General features: G+C 40.5%; 1 protein-coding gene across 5 annotated transcripts in view; it reads left to right on the top strand.

Annotated features, from left to right (window-relative positions):
• The first annotated feature begins 10,326 nt into the window (after nt 1-10,326).
• The window catches only part of pnpla4 (patatin like phospholipase domain containing 4), a 33,662-nt gene continuing 25,922 nt past the window's right edge, over nt 10,327-18,066 (top strand). For 4 of the 5 annotated variants that reach the window (XM_062975295.1, XM_062975294.1, XM_062975297.1 and 1 more), the window contains exons 1-3: nt 10,327-10,503; nt 12,071-12,184; nt 14,104-14,165. The gene's annotated coding sequence lies outside the window, so the exon portion shown is untranslated. The remainder of the gene's footprint in view (nt 10,504-12,070; nt 12,185-14,103; nt 14,166-18,066) is intronic. The other variant, XM_008107175.3, reaches the window with a different exon arrangement.

The raw sequence follows: 18,066 nt of genomic DNA on the forward strand, positions 1-18,066 counted from the left end.
TCTGGAAACTTACTTTCAAACTGTTTGACCGGCAATGGTGTACAAACTGCCTCTGGACAGCGGATGGGGAGCTTATCAGCTTCCTTGTGTTTTCCGCTTTAGTTTGTATCACATGGTCGGCTTGATATGCCATGTATTTGGTATAATTGAGCAGGCCTTTTTCAGGCATCACTAAAATGTGATTAAGTTCTTGATGATCTAGTATAGTCTGACCCATCACGAAGAAACACCATTTGGATTTTTTCCCCCTCAAGCGTGAAAACATTAATTCCTCTCCAACACATATTCAGATTTTGTGACTGTATGTGACTGTGTGACAGGGAAATAAGTACTAGGAGAGAAAATAGAAGCTTTGGGAGGAAGTTCTGAAGAGGAATATGGCACCAAACAGAAATGTTTTAATATCCTCTTCAGCACAGCTCCATCTGTGTTATTTTTACAGATTGATGTAGCCAAAATGGCACAATTATACAGCAAGAGAAATTCATCCCTAGGTTCAAGATTATGGAAAGTCTTGTAGAAATGCACATTAGTATGGGAAGGATCATAACAGGGACTATGAACAGGATAGGTATGGATTAATGGTTGTTGAAGGGAAATGAAATTATGAGAGAGAGGTACATTTAGTGGGTTTACAGGAAAAGAGCATATTGAGCATGAGGGTTGTTTATCTAACTGGCACTTCCCAACATTGTGTTTAAAATTCCACTTGTTCTGACCAATTATACAAAAGTGTACTGTTTATTGCATCACATAACATCACACGAAGATAGGGAACATGAAGGAAGAGGTTTTCAAAATAATGTCAGCAAATATTGAACTACAAGAGAGTATATATGTCAGGTGGAAGACAATGGTAGAATGTTTGACAGGAAAACTGTGAGAGCAAACAGTGACTGCTTACTGAGAGATGACAAAGAAAACAGGAAAGGCACCTCCAAGTATGACAAAGAACAAGAAGGATTTGACCTATGTCAAGAAAGGCAGCCATCACCAGGAAAAGATGGTTAGCAAAACAGACACGAATTTGTTGAGGAATGCTGTTGCTATTAATCCACTATTTGATCAGCCACTGTACTATGGATACACAAGTGATGGGATTACATGTACATTCAGGAGCCACACAAATATCACACACAATTGCAGCAAGGACAGTTCCAGCAGTTCCAGCAACCACAGCACTAAAAAGGCAACAAATTGAAAAACAAAAGATGTGGATTTGCATTTCATGGTTGGGATTTATATTCTGTAGTGATTAATTGCAGCCTTGTTGTTAGGCTCACTGTTATCCAATTTTAGATGTTTTGTTGCATGACTACTTTTGAAAACATCTGTTCTTTTTTCATTTGTTATTTGCTTTCTTTTCCCGCTTCTGATAGATAATGCACATTGCTAAGAATATCTAGTTCAACGTGAATTTACCACAATCAGTGATTAATCATTACCAGTGTGTAGGTGAAGCCTCCCAAGTTGAGCTACCTGCATCTTGATGTCTATAATAATAAGCACAACAATCTGTTTATCCCATATGCTTGTAAGAAAACTGTGTATGTGTCCTTAGCAATTATCTCAATTTGTATCTCATGTTTACAATGCAAACAATGAGAAGAACATACATAGAGCTCTTTTAAAAAACACAAGTTTAGATCCCCAGAAAGACTGTGCAAAATAAAGTGTGGGTAGGAATTCTGTGGCTCTCCAGACAACCATTAGAGCCTATGGTGCCAGATACTAGGGATTCCAGTTAAAAAGGTCTGGAAGACTACAATATTATCATCCAGTTCTAAAGAAAGTCTTTTTTGTTACAAAAATGTCTCTGCACTGACTATAATAGGTGGGGCAGGGAGAGAGAATCAACTATTAGCTATAACCTTTTGTGTTTTGTGAGAAATATAATATACAGTCCTGTTACTCCCTCCCACCATTTTCAGGGAATGAAGCTGGCCAACTGTTAGATTCATGGCTGTAACAGTTTTGAGTCCCTGATCTAGTTGGGTCTCAAACTAACCAGGGTTGAGGAAGTATATAAAAATGAAACCAAGTCAGAGAGGTGGTATAAGAATAGCACAGAGATGCTAAAGAGGGTGCAGCAACAAAACCAAAAGACAAAGATCTCATACATTCCTTCAGTATGTTGTCGAAGGCTTTCATAGTTGGGATCACAGGGTTGTTGTGTGTTTTCGGGGACGTATGGCCATGTTCCAGAAGTATTCTCTCCTGACATTTCGCCCACATCTATGGCAGGCATCCTCAGAGGTTGTGAGGTACCTAATTTTTTGACTGGAAAAGAAAAAACAAACAATGGTAGATTCCTCATTTCTGAAAACATAAAATATACCTGTGCATACTTATTCAGAAATAAGTCATAACTGTGTTCAGTGGGAATTAGTTTATTAATGTCCACAGAAATGTAGTCATACTAGTAATTTTATGAACATCTCATTAAAAATTTAGAGAATAAGGATTTCACAAATTTTATGAATTTATTGAATATTTTTATTATTCATTGATTAAATCTAATATCAATATGAAGGATTTCTTAATTCAAAAAATACAGTTATGGATGGCATATATTTTACAGTGTCATTATTTTACAGATATATTATTTCACCATTATTTCACTCCTGGTTTCTATAGTTAGCACTTCCTGGCAGAAGTAAAATTTAGGGGATTATATCGGAATAAAAATAATAAAAACCCAAGAAGAAAATCAGCTTGCTATTGCTTGTAGTCAACCAAATATTACAGCATTCAGCTTTATTCTGGCCCATGAACTTAGTGCACATCTTTGCCAAGATTACCCATGTAGCATTTCCCGCATTTGAAAGAAAAATGCTGTAAAACAGATTATACTGGAAAACCTTTGACATTTTAATGCATGTTTACAGAGAGAGATGTATTTTTAGACCAGATTTCACCTTTGAGGTTTCATGAGCAAAACTATTTCAACATACTACTATCAGGTTGGCAAGCAGTGAGGTGAGCTCAGCATAGTAGAACAATAAGGCATGGCAAAAGGTGATTGCATCTTTAATCCACTTGGGTAGGCAACAATTAATTCATAAGTGGATAAATCATAAACATTGACTGCAAGCTTATGATGTTCCAAAATCATAAAAATGTATCTAGTAAACTGGTATTCATTTTTCTGATACCAAAACCATCGCAAGATCCAACAAGATCCCCATATTGAGAATTTACAGTTATTTTTGTTTTGATTGTACCTCCATGTACATATTTCTTGCTTTTCCATCTGATCCTTGCTTGAAATATGTCAAGTTCCTGTCCTTCCCTGCCTTCTTTGTATCCATCCCCTTCCACACTAGCCTAAGACAGACTCTTTTGTATTGAAATATTGGATTAACACCATATGTGTGTGTGTGTGTGTGTGTGTGTGTGTATAACCCACAATAAAATATGAACACCTAACAGCACACTTAAAAAATCATCAGTAAAACTTTCTTGTTGATAATAGAAGACATACGGCATTACAACTAACTAATTCGATGTGTATACAATTGATCTCATGTTTTGGAGCCAGACTTCTGGATCTTGATATGACCTGCAGATAATTTGAGGTTCATTTGTCAGAGAGGGGAAAGCGATGGTTCAGCCATCTCCACCACTTTTCTCACCCAGGCATTCAAAGAGGCCAGAAATGGTGATGGGGTGGAGAGAGTAGAGGTGGTCAGTGCTTCTTTTGGGGACAGACTAAGCTATCACCTCTCACCACTCTACTCAAAAAAGGCCATGTGTCCTTTTTGAATAAAAGTTATAATACAGTACTTACCTTGACCTATGGCTATGTCAACCCAAGTGTTTGGAGCTGAGATTTTGCCTAAAACTTCTAGACTTATACATGAATAAAATATCGTAGTAATACATTGCTTTCCCCTTCTCTTTCCCCTTTTCAACAGATAATATAATTCCAAAGAGAATCACAGAGCACAGTGGAGGCAAATTTAAATACCCTAGTTCAACATAGAATCATAGAATAGTAGAGTTGGAAGAGACCTCATGGGCCATCCAGTCCAACCCCCTGCCAAGAAGCAGGAAATCGCATTCAAAGCACCCCCGACAGATGGCCATCCAGCCTCTGCTTAAAAGCCTCCAAGGAAGGAGCCTCTACCACGGCCCGGGGGAGAGAGTTCCACTGTCGAACAGCCCTCACAGTGAGGAAGTTCTTCCTGATGTTCAGGTGGAATCTCCTTTCCTGTAGTTTGAAGCCATTGTTCCGTGTCCTAGTCTGCAGGGCAGCAGAAAACAAGCTTGCTCCCTCCTCCCTATGACTTCCGTTCACGTATTTGTACATGGCTATCATGTCTCCCCTCAGCCTTCTCTTTTGCAGGCTAAACATGCCTAGTTCTTTAAGCCGCTCCTCATAGGGCTTGTTCTCCAGACCTTTGATCATTTTAGTTGCCCTCCTCTGGACGCTTTCCAGCTTGTCAACATCTCCCTTCAACTGTGGTGCCCAGAATTGGACACAGTATTCCAGGTGTGGTCTGACCAAGGCAGAATAGAGGGGGAGCATGACTTCCCTGGATCTAGACGCTATACCCCTATTGATGCAGGCCAGAATCCCGTTGGCTTTTTTAGCTGCCGCATCACATTGTTGGCTTATGTTTAACTTGTTGTCCAAAACGACTCCAAGGTCTTTTTTGCACACACTGCTGTCAAGCCAGGCGTCCCCCATTCTGTATCTTTGATTTCCATTTTTTCTGCCGAAGTGAAGTATCTTGTATTTGTCCCTGTTGAACTTCATTTTGTTAGTTTTGGCCCATCTCTCTAGTCTGTCAAGATCATTTTGAATTCTGCTCCTGTCTTCTGGAGTGTTAGCTATCCCTCCCAGTTTGGTGTCGTCTGCAAACTTGATGATCGTGCCTTCTAACCCTTCGTCTAAGTCGTTAATAAAGATGTTGTACAGAACTGGGCCCAGGACGGAGCCCTGCGGCACTCCACTTGTCACTTCTTTCCATGATGAAGATGACGCATTGGTGAGCACCCTTTGGGTTCGTTCGCTTAGCCAATTACAGATCCACCTAACCGTAGTTTTGTCTAGCCCACATTTTACTAGTTTATTTGCCAGAAGGTCGTGGGGGACTTTGTCGAAGGCCTTACTGAAATCCAGGTAGGCTACATCCACAGCATTCCCTGTATCGACCCAACTCGTAACTCTATCGAAAAAAGAGATCAGATTAGTCTGGCATGACTTGTTTTTGGTAAATCCGTGTTGACTATTAGCAATGACCGCATTTGTTTCTAAGTGTTCGCAGACCACTTCCTTGATGATCTTTTCCAGAATCTTGCCTGGTATCGATGTGAGGCTGACCGGACGGTAATTGTTTGGGTCGTACTTTTTTCCCTTCTTGAAGATAGGGACCACATTCGCCCTCCTCCAATCTGCTTGGACTTCTCCCGTTCTCCAAGAACTCTCGAAGATAATTGCTAGTGGTTCTGAAATAACTTCCGCTAATTCCTTCAATACTCTTGGATGTAGCTGATCTGGCCCTGGGGACTTGAATTCGTTTAGAGAGGCCAGGTGTTCCTGGACAACTTGTTTCCCTATTTGGGGTTGGATTTCCCCCAATCCTTCGTCCATTTCATGTTGCTGAGGTTGAAGATGGCTTTCTTCAACAAAAACAAAAGGAAAGCAAGTTCTATACTCTATGTCACTATTTATGTTCAGTCTGTTTTGATATGCATAGAAATACATCTCCACAGATGCTACTTGAGAATGAGTAACTAAATGTGAAAACAGCATAATCAGAGCCCTATACAAATAATAAATTGCTAAAAGTTTTTTTAAAAAAAATATTTCAAGGCTTTAAATTGTTAAATGAAATCAAAAGCATTCTGGAAAGCAGTGAAAAAAAATCTGAGAATGCTGCTGGATACTTTTCTTATAACTGCAAACCAGCTCTGCAAGCCAGATCCCCAAGAGGACCTGAGGTGAAGAAAAAGCTACATTACTGATAATATTTTTCTGCTAGGGGCAGCAATAGTCTCTAATGGCAAGGAGTAATCCTTTGAAGATTAAATGCAACCACAGAGCTACTTCTATGCAATGTGTATATACAGAAGAGCAACTGTGTTATAGTTTTGTAATATATATGAAAAACATTGTTAAGAATACAAAACAAAAAACGAGCTGATATGACAAATAATATAGATATAAACTCCACACAAGGAAACAAAGCCTACATCAATATACTTCACTCTAACAGTGAATGAGTCCCCATCTTTCATTACTAGTTCATAAATAGTTTATATTCATGCTTCATTGTCAGCTAAATAGTTTTCCAATGCTTTGTGTTGTGCAGAATTGTCTTATCTGAGTGTATTTTGGTGCCGATCATGATTTGCTATGTGCTGAAACCCAGAGCATTGCTGTAAATGAAAACTAATGGCTGAAAGAAACCCACAGCACATGCAAATGAGTTAACATAGATTTATTTAAATTATTTATTTGCTGCCCCCAAGTGCTTGAGGGCCCCTTCAGTAACAAGTCAAACTTGACAACTGAAAGAACAAGAAAATAGCTCCAAATAAAACTAGTTGGAGCAGGAAGAGAACTTTCTTCAAACATGAATAAAGAAAGAGAAATATTGGTCCGCAAGGGAGGAAAATCACACAATCTTAGACAAATTGATGCAAGGGCTCTGCTTTCCATACTGATATCCCTCACTACACAAAGAGTAAGTATTTCAAGAGAAAATGAGACAGATATATGGACCCCTGGTGGCACAGCGGGTTAAACTGCTGAGCTGCTGAACTTGCTTACAGAAAGGTTGGCGATTCGAATCCAAGGAGTGGGGTGGGCTCCTGCTGTTAGCCTCAGCTTCTGCCAACCTAGCAGTTCAAAAACATGCAAATGTGAGTAGATCAATAGGTACTGCTTCAGCGGAAAGGTAACAGCACTCCATGCAGTCATGCATGACCTTGGAAGTGTCTATGAACACTTTTTGGTTTAGAAATGGAGATGAGCACTACCCCCCAGAGTCGGACACAACTAGACTTAATGTCAGGGGAAAACCTTTACCTTTTATATGGAGACACCAAATCCATTCTTGTCTTCATTGAAATACAGTTCATGATACAATTAAACTAATACTTAATTATTTTAAAACTTGTATAGAGAAAAGCTTCTTTATTGTGGGTCATGATCTCATTTGGGGTCTCTTAACTGAACCTGAAGGAGCCCCGGTGGCGAAGTGTGTTAAAGCACTGAGCTGGAGACTGAAAGGTCCCAGGTTCAAACCCCGGGAGCGGCGTGAGCGGCCGCTGTTAGCTCCAGCTCCTGCCAACCTAGCAGTTCAAAACATGCCAATGTGAATAGATCAATAGGTACCGCTCCGGCAGGAAGGTAACGGCTCTCCATGCAGTCATGCCGGCCACATGACCTTCGAGGTGTCTACAGACAACGCCGGCTCTTCGGCTTAGAAATGGAGATGAGCATCAACCCCCAGAGTCAGACATGACTGGACTTAACGTCAGGGGAAACCTTTACCTTTACCTTAACTGAACCTGGGGGTAACAAAAATGGGTAGCTTGCCACCTAGTGGCTGTTTTAGACATTTACATTAATTCAGGAGGAAAAAAGAGAGCCAATATTGTGCTACTTGTTTTTAAATTGTTGTTGTAGTATGCTTTTTCTTGATATATATATTGATCTGTTTGGATTTGTTTTTACTGTTGTATTTTTATATTGTGTGGGCATGGTCCCTTTGTAAGCCGCCCCGAGTCTCCTTGGGGAGATGGGGCGGGATATAAGAATAAAGTATTATTATTATTATTATTATTATTATTACTTGAGGCTACAAATCAAGTATGGCAGCATGGCATAGAAGAATGTTGAAGATGATCTTCATCCTGCAGGATCAAATATTCAGTCACAATTTGATTCTTTATGTGAAAATAAACAGATGCATGCATCATATTACTATGTAAATTGGCTTTCATTTCTAATAAATTGTAAAAATATATGCATTCCAAAGATTTGTTCTAAAATATTTTATATGATTTATTATTAGTAATGGTTTGATTTATATATCTACTCTATACACCCAGGGTCATATATAACATTTTTGGTCAAAAAGGTGTCATGAGTGGAAAAAGTTTCAAAAGCCCTTATATAGAGTACTGTTTTTTAAAATATTGTAAACCACCTTGGATGGGGCAAAGTAAAAAAGGGGGATATAAATCAAACAAATGAATAAACAATATTGCCAAAAGCTATTTAAGAGCTGCTCTATAAGTACATTCTCACAGGGAGGCACAAGTCTGCTTCTCGGTTAATTCATGGGTGCCAAATAAATTTAATCTCTAGTTTAGTAAAATTAGCAATTTAAAACCAGTTTCCTTACTTGGTGAGGTAAAATAAAACAAAATGCAGGCAGGTATTCTTCATCCTAGTTGCTTGAGATCAGAAGTGCACCAGAATTTAGGTTTTTTGTTTGTTTGTTTGCTTGCTTGCGTTTGGAATACTTGCATATATACAGTAGAGTCTCACTTATCCAAGCTAATTGGGCTGGCAGAAGCTTGGATAAGCGAATATCTTGGATAATAAGGAGGGATTAAGGAAAAGCCTATTAAACATCAAAATAGGTTATGATTTTACAGATTAAGCACCAAAACATCATGTTATACAACAAATTTGACAGAAAAAGTAGTTCAATTCGCAGTAATGTTATGTTGTAATTACTGTATTTACCAATTTAGCACCAAAATATCATGATGTATTGAAAACATTGACTATAAAAATGGCTTGGATAATCCAGAAGCTTGGATAAGCAAGGCTTGGATAAGTGAGACTCTACTGTAATAAGATGTCATAGGCCCCTTATACACTGCCCTATATCCCAGAATCAAATTCCAGATTATCTGCTTATCCCAGATTATATGGTAGTGGAGACTCATATAATCCAGTTAAAATCAGATAATCTGGGATCAGATCCTGGGATATAGGGCAGTATAGATCCAGCCTTAGAGATGGGACCCAAGTCTAAACTTTAAATTTATTGATATTTCATATACACATCATACACATAGGTAATTGTATAGACAATTTTTTTAAAATAATTTTGTGCTTGAAAAGGTTTCGGTATACTGAACTATCAGAAAGCAAAGGTGTTTCTATCTCAGCCACCCCTGTGGAGCATTTTGGATTCTTGGTTTCAGAATGCCGAATACGGGATGTTCAAAAATCCTTTCAAAAACCCAGCCTACACAGGGAGGACAAGGAGAGCCCGTGTTTTGCATGACTGCAGGGATATACAATCATGCGAAGGTGTACATTTTCCAGCTGAAGTCAGGTCATAAGCACACCTTTTAAACCGTGCTTTTTAGCTCTTAACCCAATCCCTCCCACACTTTGGCTAAACATCATTTAGCAACACATATCCCTTTAACCCAGTTACATCCTGGTTTCAGAGTATTTGTAGAAGGGCTCTCAGCGGCAGCCATCCTCAGAGGTTGTGAGGTCTGTTGGAAAATAGGCAAGTGAGGTTTATATATCTGTGGAAGGTCCAGGGTGGGAGAAAGAACTCTTGTCTGTTTGAGACAAGTGTGAATGTAGCAACTGGCCACCTTGATTAGCATTGAATATCCTAGCAGCTTCAAAGCCTGGCTGTTTCCTGCTTGGGGGAATCCTTTGTTGGGAGGTGCTAGCTGGCCCTGATTGTTTCCTGTCTGGAATTCCCCTGTCTTCTCAGTGTTGTTCTACATTTACTGTCCTGATTTTAGAATAGCCAGATTGTTTTCATTTTTATGGTTTCCTCCTTTCTTTTGAAATTGTCCACGTGCTTGTGGATTTCAATGGCTTCTCTGTGTAGTCTGACATGGTGGTTAGTGTGGTCCAGCATTTCTGTGTCCTAAGTAAAGTCTTCTTTACCAAAGAGGGTTAGTGCCAAACTATAAGTCCCATGATTCCATATAGCATTGAACACTGGAAGTTAAAGCGTTGTCAACATGCATTACTTCTACAGTGTAAATGCATGCAGGGGAGCAGAAGAGGAAGGTAGGTTGCTGTGCATTTTCTAGGCTGTATGGCCATGTTCCAGAAGCATTCTCTCCTGACGTTTCGCCCACATCTAGGGTAGGCATCTTCAGAGTTTGTGAGGTATATTGGAAAACTAAGCAAGGGAGGTTTATATATCTGTGGAAGGTCCAGGGTGGGGGAAAGAACTCTTCTGTTGGAGGCCAGGTTTTTGGAAGCCTTTTTTTCTACGGGGAGAAACTCTGGTTCTTGCTGATAGGGTGCGCTGGCCCTTTAAGGGATAGGAGCCAAAAAGGCGGCAGAGCGTGTAGAATCTGCTGCTGGCTTTAGGTAAATGCAGAGAAAAAGCGGAGCGGGGAGGGCCTTTGGAGGAAGCTAAAGGGAGGAAGAGGAAGGGGCCAGGCGCGCTATAAAGCTCTTCCCTTACTGACTCCCGGACCGTAAAGCCAAGGACCACGGCTCAAGGCAATTTCACGCGCTCTTTTCCTGAAGAGGGAGCTGCTGCTCGGGTAGATTTGTGGGAGGATCTGTTTCGTGGGGTTGACACCACTTGCCCTGCTATGTCTCAATGGGATTCTGGGGCGTGTAGTTTTGTGAGGCAGAAGCACTCTTTGGCAGAGGAAACTAATCGCCTTGTGAAAGCACAGCTCCCAGGATTCCCTTGCATTGCGCCATGGCAAGCTGCATCAGTTTTACTGTGTAGATCAGGCATGGGCAAACCTGGGCCCTCCAGGTGTTTTGGACCTCAACTTCCACAAGTTACGAATTGTCCAAAACATCTGGAGGGTCCAGGTTTGCCCATGCCTGGTGTAGATGCACCCCCAGGCTTAAAGCCATGCTAAGGAGAACCTGCCACAGGATTTCCTTAGCAAGGATTGCTCAGAGAGGGTTTTGCTTTGAGGCTGAGAGAGTGTGACTTGCTCAGTGGGCTTCCATGCCGAAGAAGGGATTCAAACCCTGGGCTCCCAGATTTGCAGTCTAGCACTCAAATCACAATATCAGGCTGACGCTCACGTGTAGCTGAAGGAAGGAGATTTAGGCCCCTTCCACACAGCTGAATAAAATCCCACATTTTCTGCTGTGAACTGCAGATATTGTGGGATTTTCTGCCTTGATATTTTGGGTTATATGGCTGTGTGGAAGGGCCCTTAGGCGCCTTCTACACTGGCATATAAAATCCAGATTATCTGCCTTGAACTGGATTATATGGTAGTAGATTCATACAATCCAGTTCAAGAAAATAATCTGGATTATCTGATTTGATAATCTGTTGTACTGTTCTGCAGTGCCTTCAGCCCTTCCTGGAGGGTCGGTCCCAGAAGGTGTTGCTGGGGAACACCTGCTTGGCCCCACAACCACAAGGCTCAGTATTGTCCCCCATGTTGTTTAACATTTACATGAAGCTGTTGGGATTGATCATCAAGAGTTTCGGAGTACGGTGTCATCTGTACGCAGATGATGTCCAACTCTGTCACTCCTTTCCACCTGTCATTAAAGAGGCTGTTCAGTTTCTTAGCTGGTGCTTGGCAGCTGTCTTGGACTGGATGAGGGTGAACAAATTGAAATTGAATCCAGACATGACAGAGGTCCTCCTACTCAGTCATAAGGCCGAATAGGCTATAGGGTTACAGCCTGTGTTGGACGGGGTTACACTCCCCCTGAAGGTGCAAGTTCACAGCTTGGAAATGATCCAGGAGTCATCGTTGAGCCTGGAACCCCAGGTCGGCGGTGGCTAGGGGAGCTTTTGCACAATTAAAACTTGTTCGCCAGTTGTGCCCATACCGTGGGAAGCCTGACTTGGCCATGGTGGTCCATGCTCTTGTTACATCCCAAATAGACTACTGCAACACACTCTACGTGGGGTTGTCTTTGAAGACTGTTCAGAAGCTTCAATTAGTTCAATGGGCGGCAGACAGATTGCTCACTGGGGCAGCGTACAGGGAACATATCACCCCCCGTTACATCAGTCTGCTACTGAGCACAATTCACAGTGCTGGCTTTAGTCTATAAAGCTCTAAACCATTCCAGCTCAGTTTACTTGTCTGAATGTATCTCCCTCTATGATCCACCTCGCAGGTTAAGATCATTGAGGGAGGCCCTGCTCTCGATCCCATCACCCTCGCAAGCGCAATTGGTGGGGACGACAGACAAGTCCTCTCGTCTGTGGAACTCCCTCCCTACTGAAATCAGGTCAGCTCCCTCCCTTCTGTCCTTTCAGAAGAAAAAACTTCAAAATATGGCTGTGGGACCAGGCATTCTAGCAACAAATGCAGCAATATTAATAAGAATGATTTATGTGACTGACAATGGTCAGACCCTGGACTATGACTTAGACTTGTGCAATTTTTAAATGATGTTTTATAATTGATGTTTTAACTGTACTTGTTATGATTGTTTGTTTTGGCATCTAATGACTGCTGGTTGTAAAACCACCCGGGGGGTGTGTGAAAAGGAAAGGATACAAACGTATGAAATAAATAATAATCTGGATTATATGGCAATGTAGAAGGGGATTTAGAATTCACAGCCAGAGTTCTTGAGCCTCACTCAAAATTACAAACCCCAGAATTCTATAGAATGTGGCCATGGCAGTTAAAGTGGAATAATCGTGCCATAACTATGCAGTGTGATAGGTTTGTGTTTGGGGGCCCTTGTGAAGCCCCTTGTACTCCCATATAATTTAGATTGTCAGATCAGATAATCCACATTATCTGCTTAACTGTTTTATATGAGTCTACACTGCCATATAGCCAGTTCAAAACAGATAATCTGGATTTATATGGCAGTATATAATGGGCCTATGACTTGGAGCAATGGGTTCAAATTACAGGAAAGGAGATTCCACCTGAACATTAGGAAGAACTTCCTGACTATAAGAGGTGTTTAGCACTGGAACTCTCTGCCTCTGAGTGTGGTGAAAGCTCCTTCCTTGGAAGCTTTTAAGCAGAGGCTGGATGGCCATCTGTCAGGGGTGCTTTGATTGTGTTTTTCCTGCATTGTTGGGGGTTGGACTAGATGGCCCCTGTGGTCTCTTCTAACTTTATTATACTAGGGAAATCTTAATCCCAGCAAATGTGGAGGGCTGACTGTACTTCCTGCTTTTCTCCCAGTACCCTGTGTTCCCATATCAAAGGTATTTATCAGAACTTTCCAAGCATTTCATGTTGATGACATGCTTTCTAGACATGCATCATTTCACGACACCGTAATTCAGTTTTAGTAGCAAACCAGAGATTAAATCAACTCCTTACACATACATAAATTGTAAAAGCTGAATGTATGGGGACACAACATATTTCATGAAAACCTTTCATCTATATTTTTTAAAATATATGATTTGTAAAATAATAAAATACATTTCCAGGATTTTTGTCATTTCTCGTTATGTTTGTAGGACACACCTACACTATAGCCGAAACACTGATGTGTCATGACACACAGTTTGGAAAGCTTTGTTATATATCTTGGTTCATTGTGGTCAGAGTTTGGATAAGTTACTTTATGGACTGCCCCAGTAAAGCTTGAGTATAGTGGCTGGCAGGTTCTGAAACTTCTGAAAAAGTAACCTTCTCAGCCTTATTGTGATCCATCTGGAAACTGAATATATTTTGTAAGAGATTATCAAGGCTCTTTAAGATCAGACAAAAACAAGTAGCTTTAACAAAAGATTTGTTACAGTCAAGAAACTTTGTGCAAATGGCCCAGGAGAACTGTAGTCATCAGTATAAGAGGCAGAATCTTACAATTCAGATGCAAGAACTTCCCTCACTCCTGGCAGCCATCAAACGGATTAGAAACCACACTGAGTTCTGGATGGGGGAAACCAAAGAGCTGAAGAAGCCAGCTTTTTGCCAAGCAGGAACTATTGCCCATCTGCTCTCTGCCAGGTTTACAGTGCCCTAGATCAATGGTGCTGATGATTTAAATTCAGTTATTTAACCAACCTCATTAATTTTCTTAGCATTACACCGAAGTACTGGGTGGTTTAACTAAATAAGTGATAAATTATGGTGCTTTAAATCTCTGGATTGTTGGCACAGTTTTGGTCCTTGTTAGTAATGCCTCAATAAATTGTGACTGACATTAATTCACATTTGCTTTGTTGTCAGGCGTCTTGGCTCCAGACCTCTATATTGCAATATTTTGTCGATTGAATAAGGATAAATAAGAGGTAGGCAAACTCTTAAACTTGACTTTTTTCTGCAACAACCTGCACAGTTATAATAAGAATGCCATTTTACACTATTATAGTAATACTGTTTTTTATTCTTCTGCATCACCAAAACCTGTATGATAGGAATGTGTATTTCATTATCCTTGTATTTTCCAGGAGAAGTCATGTTTACTTTCTTCATGCTGTGCAGCAGGTAGAAACACAATTCTGAATAAATCAAACAAGCAAAGATAAAGGGATCTTGTAGCATATTTGAGATTAATTGAGAAAAGAAGGTTATTGCATAAGTTTTCATATATTTAGCCTACTCATTCTCAAATGTTGATGAAGTAGACAGATTCTATCAAAGGTTATACTACATTTAGTCTCAAAGGTGCTATGAGAGTCTTTTGTATAGTGGCATCGATCTATACAGATATTTCTTTGAATAAAAACAAAAGGGTGTAAATCCTAGGTTATAAAGCATCAAGGAAATAGTCTCTCGAATAGTTGTGCCTGTTATATAATTCTTAAATGTCTCTTAAATAACTATACTTTCTTTGTTTGCATTATTCTTGACTGTCGTTCTAATTTCTTGATTTGAACATCTTAATATGCTAATGACATAATGTGGAAACAAGCTCTGTGAGGGGTGGCAAGTTTGGACAGTGTAGTATTGCATTTTCACAATTTTAATTGCTCTTCTTGCTTGGAAAAGACTAATGCTGGATAAAGTGGAAGACACACTTTACAGATGGATTGAGTCAGTCAAGGGAGCCACAGCCCTGATGTGATGCCTCATGGGCCTTGTAGTCCTGCTCCTAGTGCCATCGTGGCAAATGAAGACGAAAACATGGGGTTTTCGCCGGTTCAACAAGAGCCGGAGTCCTTTCACCTGCCGGATGTTGATGTTTGTCCCCAAGAATTCAGTAAAACAGACCTTGGACATTCCTCGCCTCCGTTCCCTAGAAAAGAATCCTACTGTGCTGACAGAGGAGTCAGGGAACAGAATCGCAGGAGTTTATGGATTGCTGCCAAACAACAGGCTGATTAGACCTGCTTCCCTTGGGAAATTCTAAGGAGTCTTGCATCTAGACAAAGTTGGGTTTCGCTTCCCGTTCTCTAGGGAAAGAGATTGTTGGCGGGAAAACGAGACCCCAGTATAGGTGCCTGACGCGGGAGAATCTTTGCGGAGTCAACAGAGCAGCTTCAGGAGTAAGATCGTGTGTGGACTTCGTAACCCCAGTTCCTTGTTTCCCGGATTAAGTAATCAAGACTTGCCTCGCTTGCTGTTAACCACGGACCTTGTTCCAAGAATCACTGTTGCCTTGTATCCAGCCTTGTTTCCAGCCTTGTTGTCAAGCTACCTAGGACTCCTGAGACTCAGACATTTCCCCACATTATTGCTTGGCAATAGTGTGTGTTTCGGTATTGGATAAAGGACTTTGAACTCTAATATCATTTATTGGACAATACATTTTTGGACTATATTTGACCTCATTTGAAAGGTCTGCTTCTGAACTATATTCTTCACTTGTTTTATTTGCTTTTATATATTTCCTTAATAAAGATATTAGATAGAGATTGGCCTCCGTGTATGGTTCTTGATGCCCTGCTGCCAGGGGTCTGACACCTGACTCCTTGAAGTCCCTCATTCATAGAGTTGCTATGAATAAAAGCCAAATGGATGGCAAATAGTTGTTCCAATGGTGTTTGAGGACTATCAAGGGGCTTTGAGGAAAGAGGCAGCCTTTGTTTTCTTTGCTGCCTCTGGCTCAGCTCCTGGAACTCACTCCTTGCAGAACTGAGGCCCTGGCCCTGTGACTCAGCGACTCTGCGAAGCAAGGCTCAGCGAGAACACCTGCCCTGCCTGCCTCCAGGGGCGAGCGCACAAATGGATCACACCTATTGGGGCCTCAGCCATAGAGGACCTCTGCCATCTTGCTGTCTGGGGGAGCAGGGAGGGTTTAAAAAGAAGCATTGAAACTCTATGGAGAGGGAGATGGGGGGGGGGGGGGAGGAAGAGAAGGGATCTACATTAATTGCTGTAATAACATGCTTATGCGTATATCTATGTATGATGTTTTTATAGTTTTAATGGTTTAATCTACAGCTTTAGATATGTGATATATTTGTATATATATGTGAGGCATTGAATTTTGCCCTTTATTATGTTGTAAACTGCTTTGAGTCCCTCCAGGGGTGAGAAAAGCAGTATAGAAATGCAGTTAATTAATTAAATAATAATAATAATAATAATAATAATAATAATAATAATAATAATAAATTGGAACTTATGCCTCAAGTACCACCTCCCAGCAGCAAAGAACTGGTGGGATCACAAACCTGCAAAAGTATTGGAAAATGAGCACACAAAGATACTGTGGGACTTCCGAATCCAGACTGACAAAGTTCTGGAACACAACACACCAGACATCACAGTTATAGAAAAGAAAAAGGTTTGGATCATTGATGTTGCCATCCCAGGTGACAGTCGCATTGACGAAAAACAACAGAAAAAACTCAGCCACTATCAGGAATTCAAGATTGAACTTCAAAGACTCTGGCAGAAACCAGTGCAGGTGGTCCCAGTGGTGATGGGCACACTGGGTGCCGTGCCAAAAGATCTCAGCCAGCATTTGGAAACAATAGACATTGACAAAATTACAATCTGCCAACTGCAAAAGGCCACCCTACTGGGATCTGCACGCATCATCCGAAAGTACATCACACAGTCCTAGACACTTGGGAAGTGTTCGACTTGTGATTTTGTGATACGAAATCCAGCATATCTATCTTGTTTGCTGTGTCATAATAAAATAATAATAATAATAATAATAATAATAATAATAATAATAATAATAATAATAGTAATTGTACACAGAAATCTACTCTGCTTTTCTCTTATGCAGTAGGAGTTAAATCATTCAGCCATTGTATGTGGGAGTATAAGGTGGAACTCTTGCTTCAACCAATTTTATAGATCATTCTGTAAGAAATAAATAATTGTGAGCTGGGGGAGTGAGGGACAGAAGGATGAGAGATTGACAACTTTGTGTGCAGTGGGATGGGATTTCTTAGTAGAATCAGGTTGTTTTAAACTGGCTGGGCAAAGTGTAATATCCTCAGATGCTGGACTGCAACTGTCAGTATTTCTCATTATTACTACAAGGGTGTTTGAGAATTGCAGTCCAACAACATGTGGAGGAACACACTTTAGTTTCTACGCTAGTTGTCAATGAGATATGGAAATACCATCCTATTAGCACTTTCATGTTTTCATTGCCACTTAAAGTTACCATTCAAATTCAAGAAAGATATATGCCTAAAATTTAGAGATTGTTTGTTTGCTTGTTTTGAATACAAACAGTCCCAGAATTACAAATGACTAATAATTAAGAATGGGGGTGAGATAACAGGACGTGAGAGAAATCTACCTCTTGGAAGGGGAATTCACTCCAGAAAGTGTTATCATGGGTGTCTCGGCTGAAACTTTATTTTCAACCCTTATTTCCAAAACAAACCAATTTTTCAAAAGCCAACTATCACAGATACAGAAAGTGAGGTGAAATTTTCTGAACGGGCACAGAGAGCAAAGCAAACACCATAGGGGTGTTAACTGTTCCCTATGCTATCCAAGCATGCATGCATGTACAGTATGTGTGTGTGTGTGTGTATCTGGAGCTACACTTAAAAATGTATCTGTTCCAACTTACATACAAAATCAATTTAAGAACAAAGCTATAGAACCTATCTTGTTCATAACTTGGGGACTGCCTGTAATAAATTTTAATAAAATTCCAGAAATTCCAATATATTATCTCCCCACTGTGGTAGATGGAATAATATGGTCATAAACAAGAAAGGTGTGACAGAGCTTTCTTGTTGTTTGTGTCTTCAAGTCATTTCTGACTTATGG

The sequence above is a fragment of the Anolis carolinensis genome, chromosome 3, assembly GCF_035594765.1.
Source record: "Anolis carolinensis isolate JA03-04 chromosome 3, rAnoCar3.1.pri, whole genome shotgun sequence".
Taxonomy (NCBI): domain Eukaryota; kingdom Metazoa; phylum Chordata; class Lepidosauria; order Squamata; family Dactyloidae; genus Anolis; species Anolis carolinensis.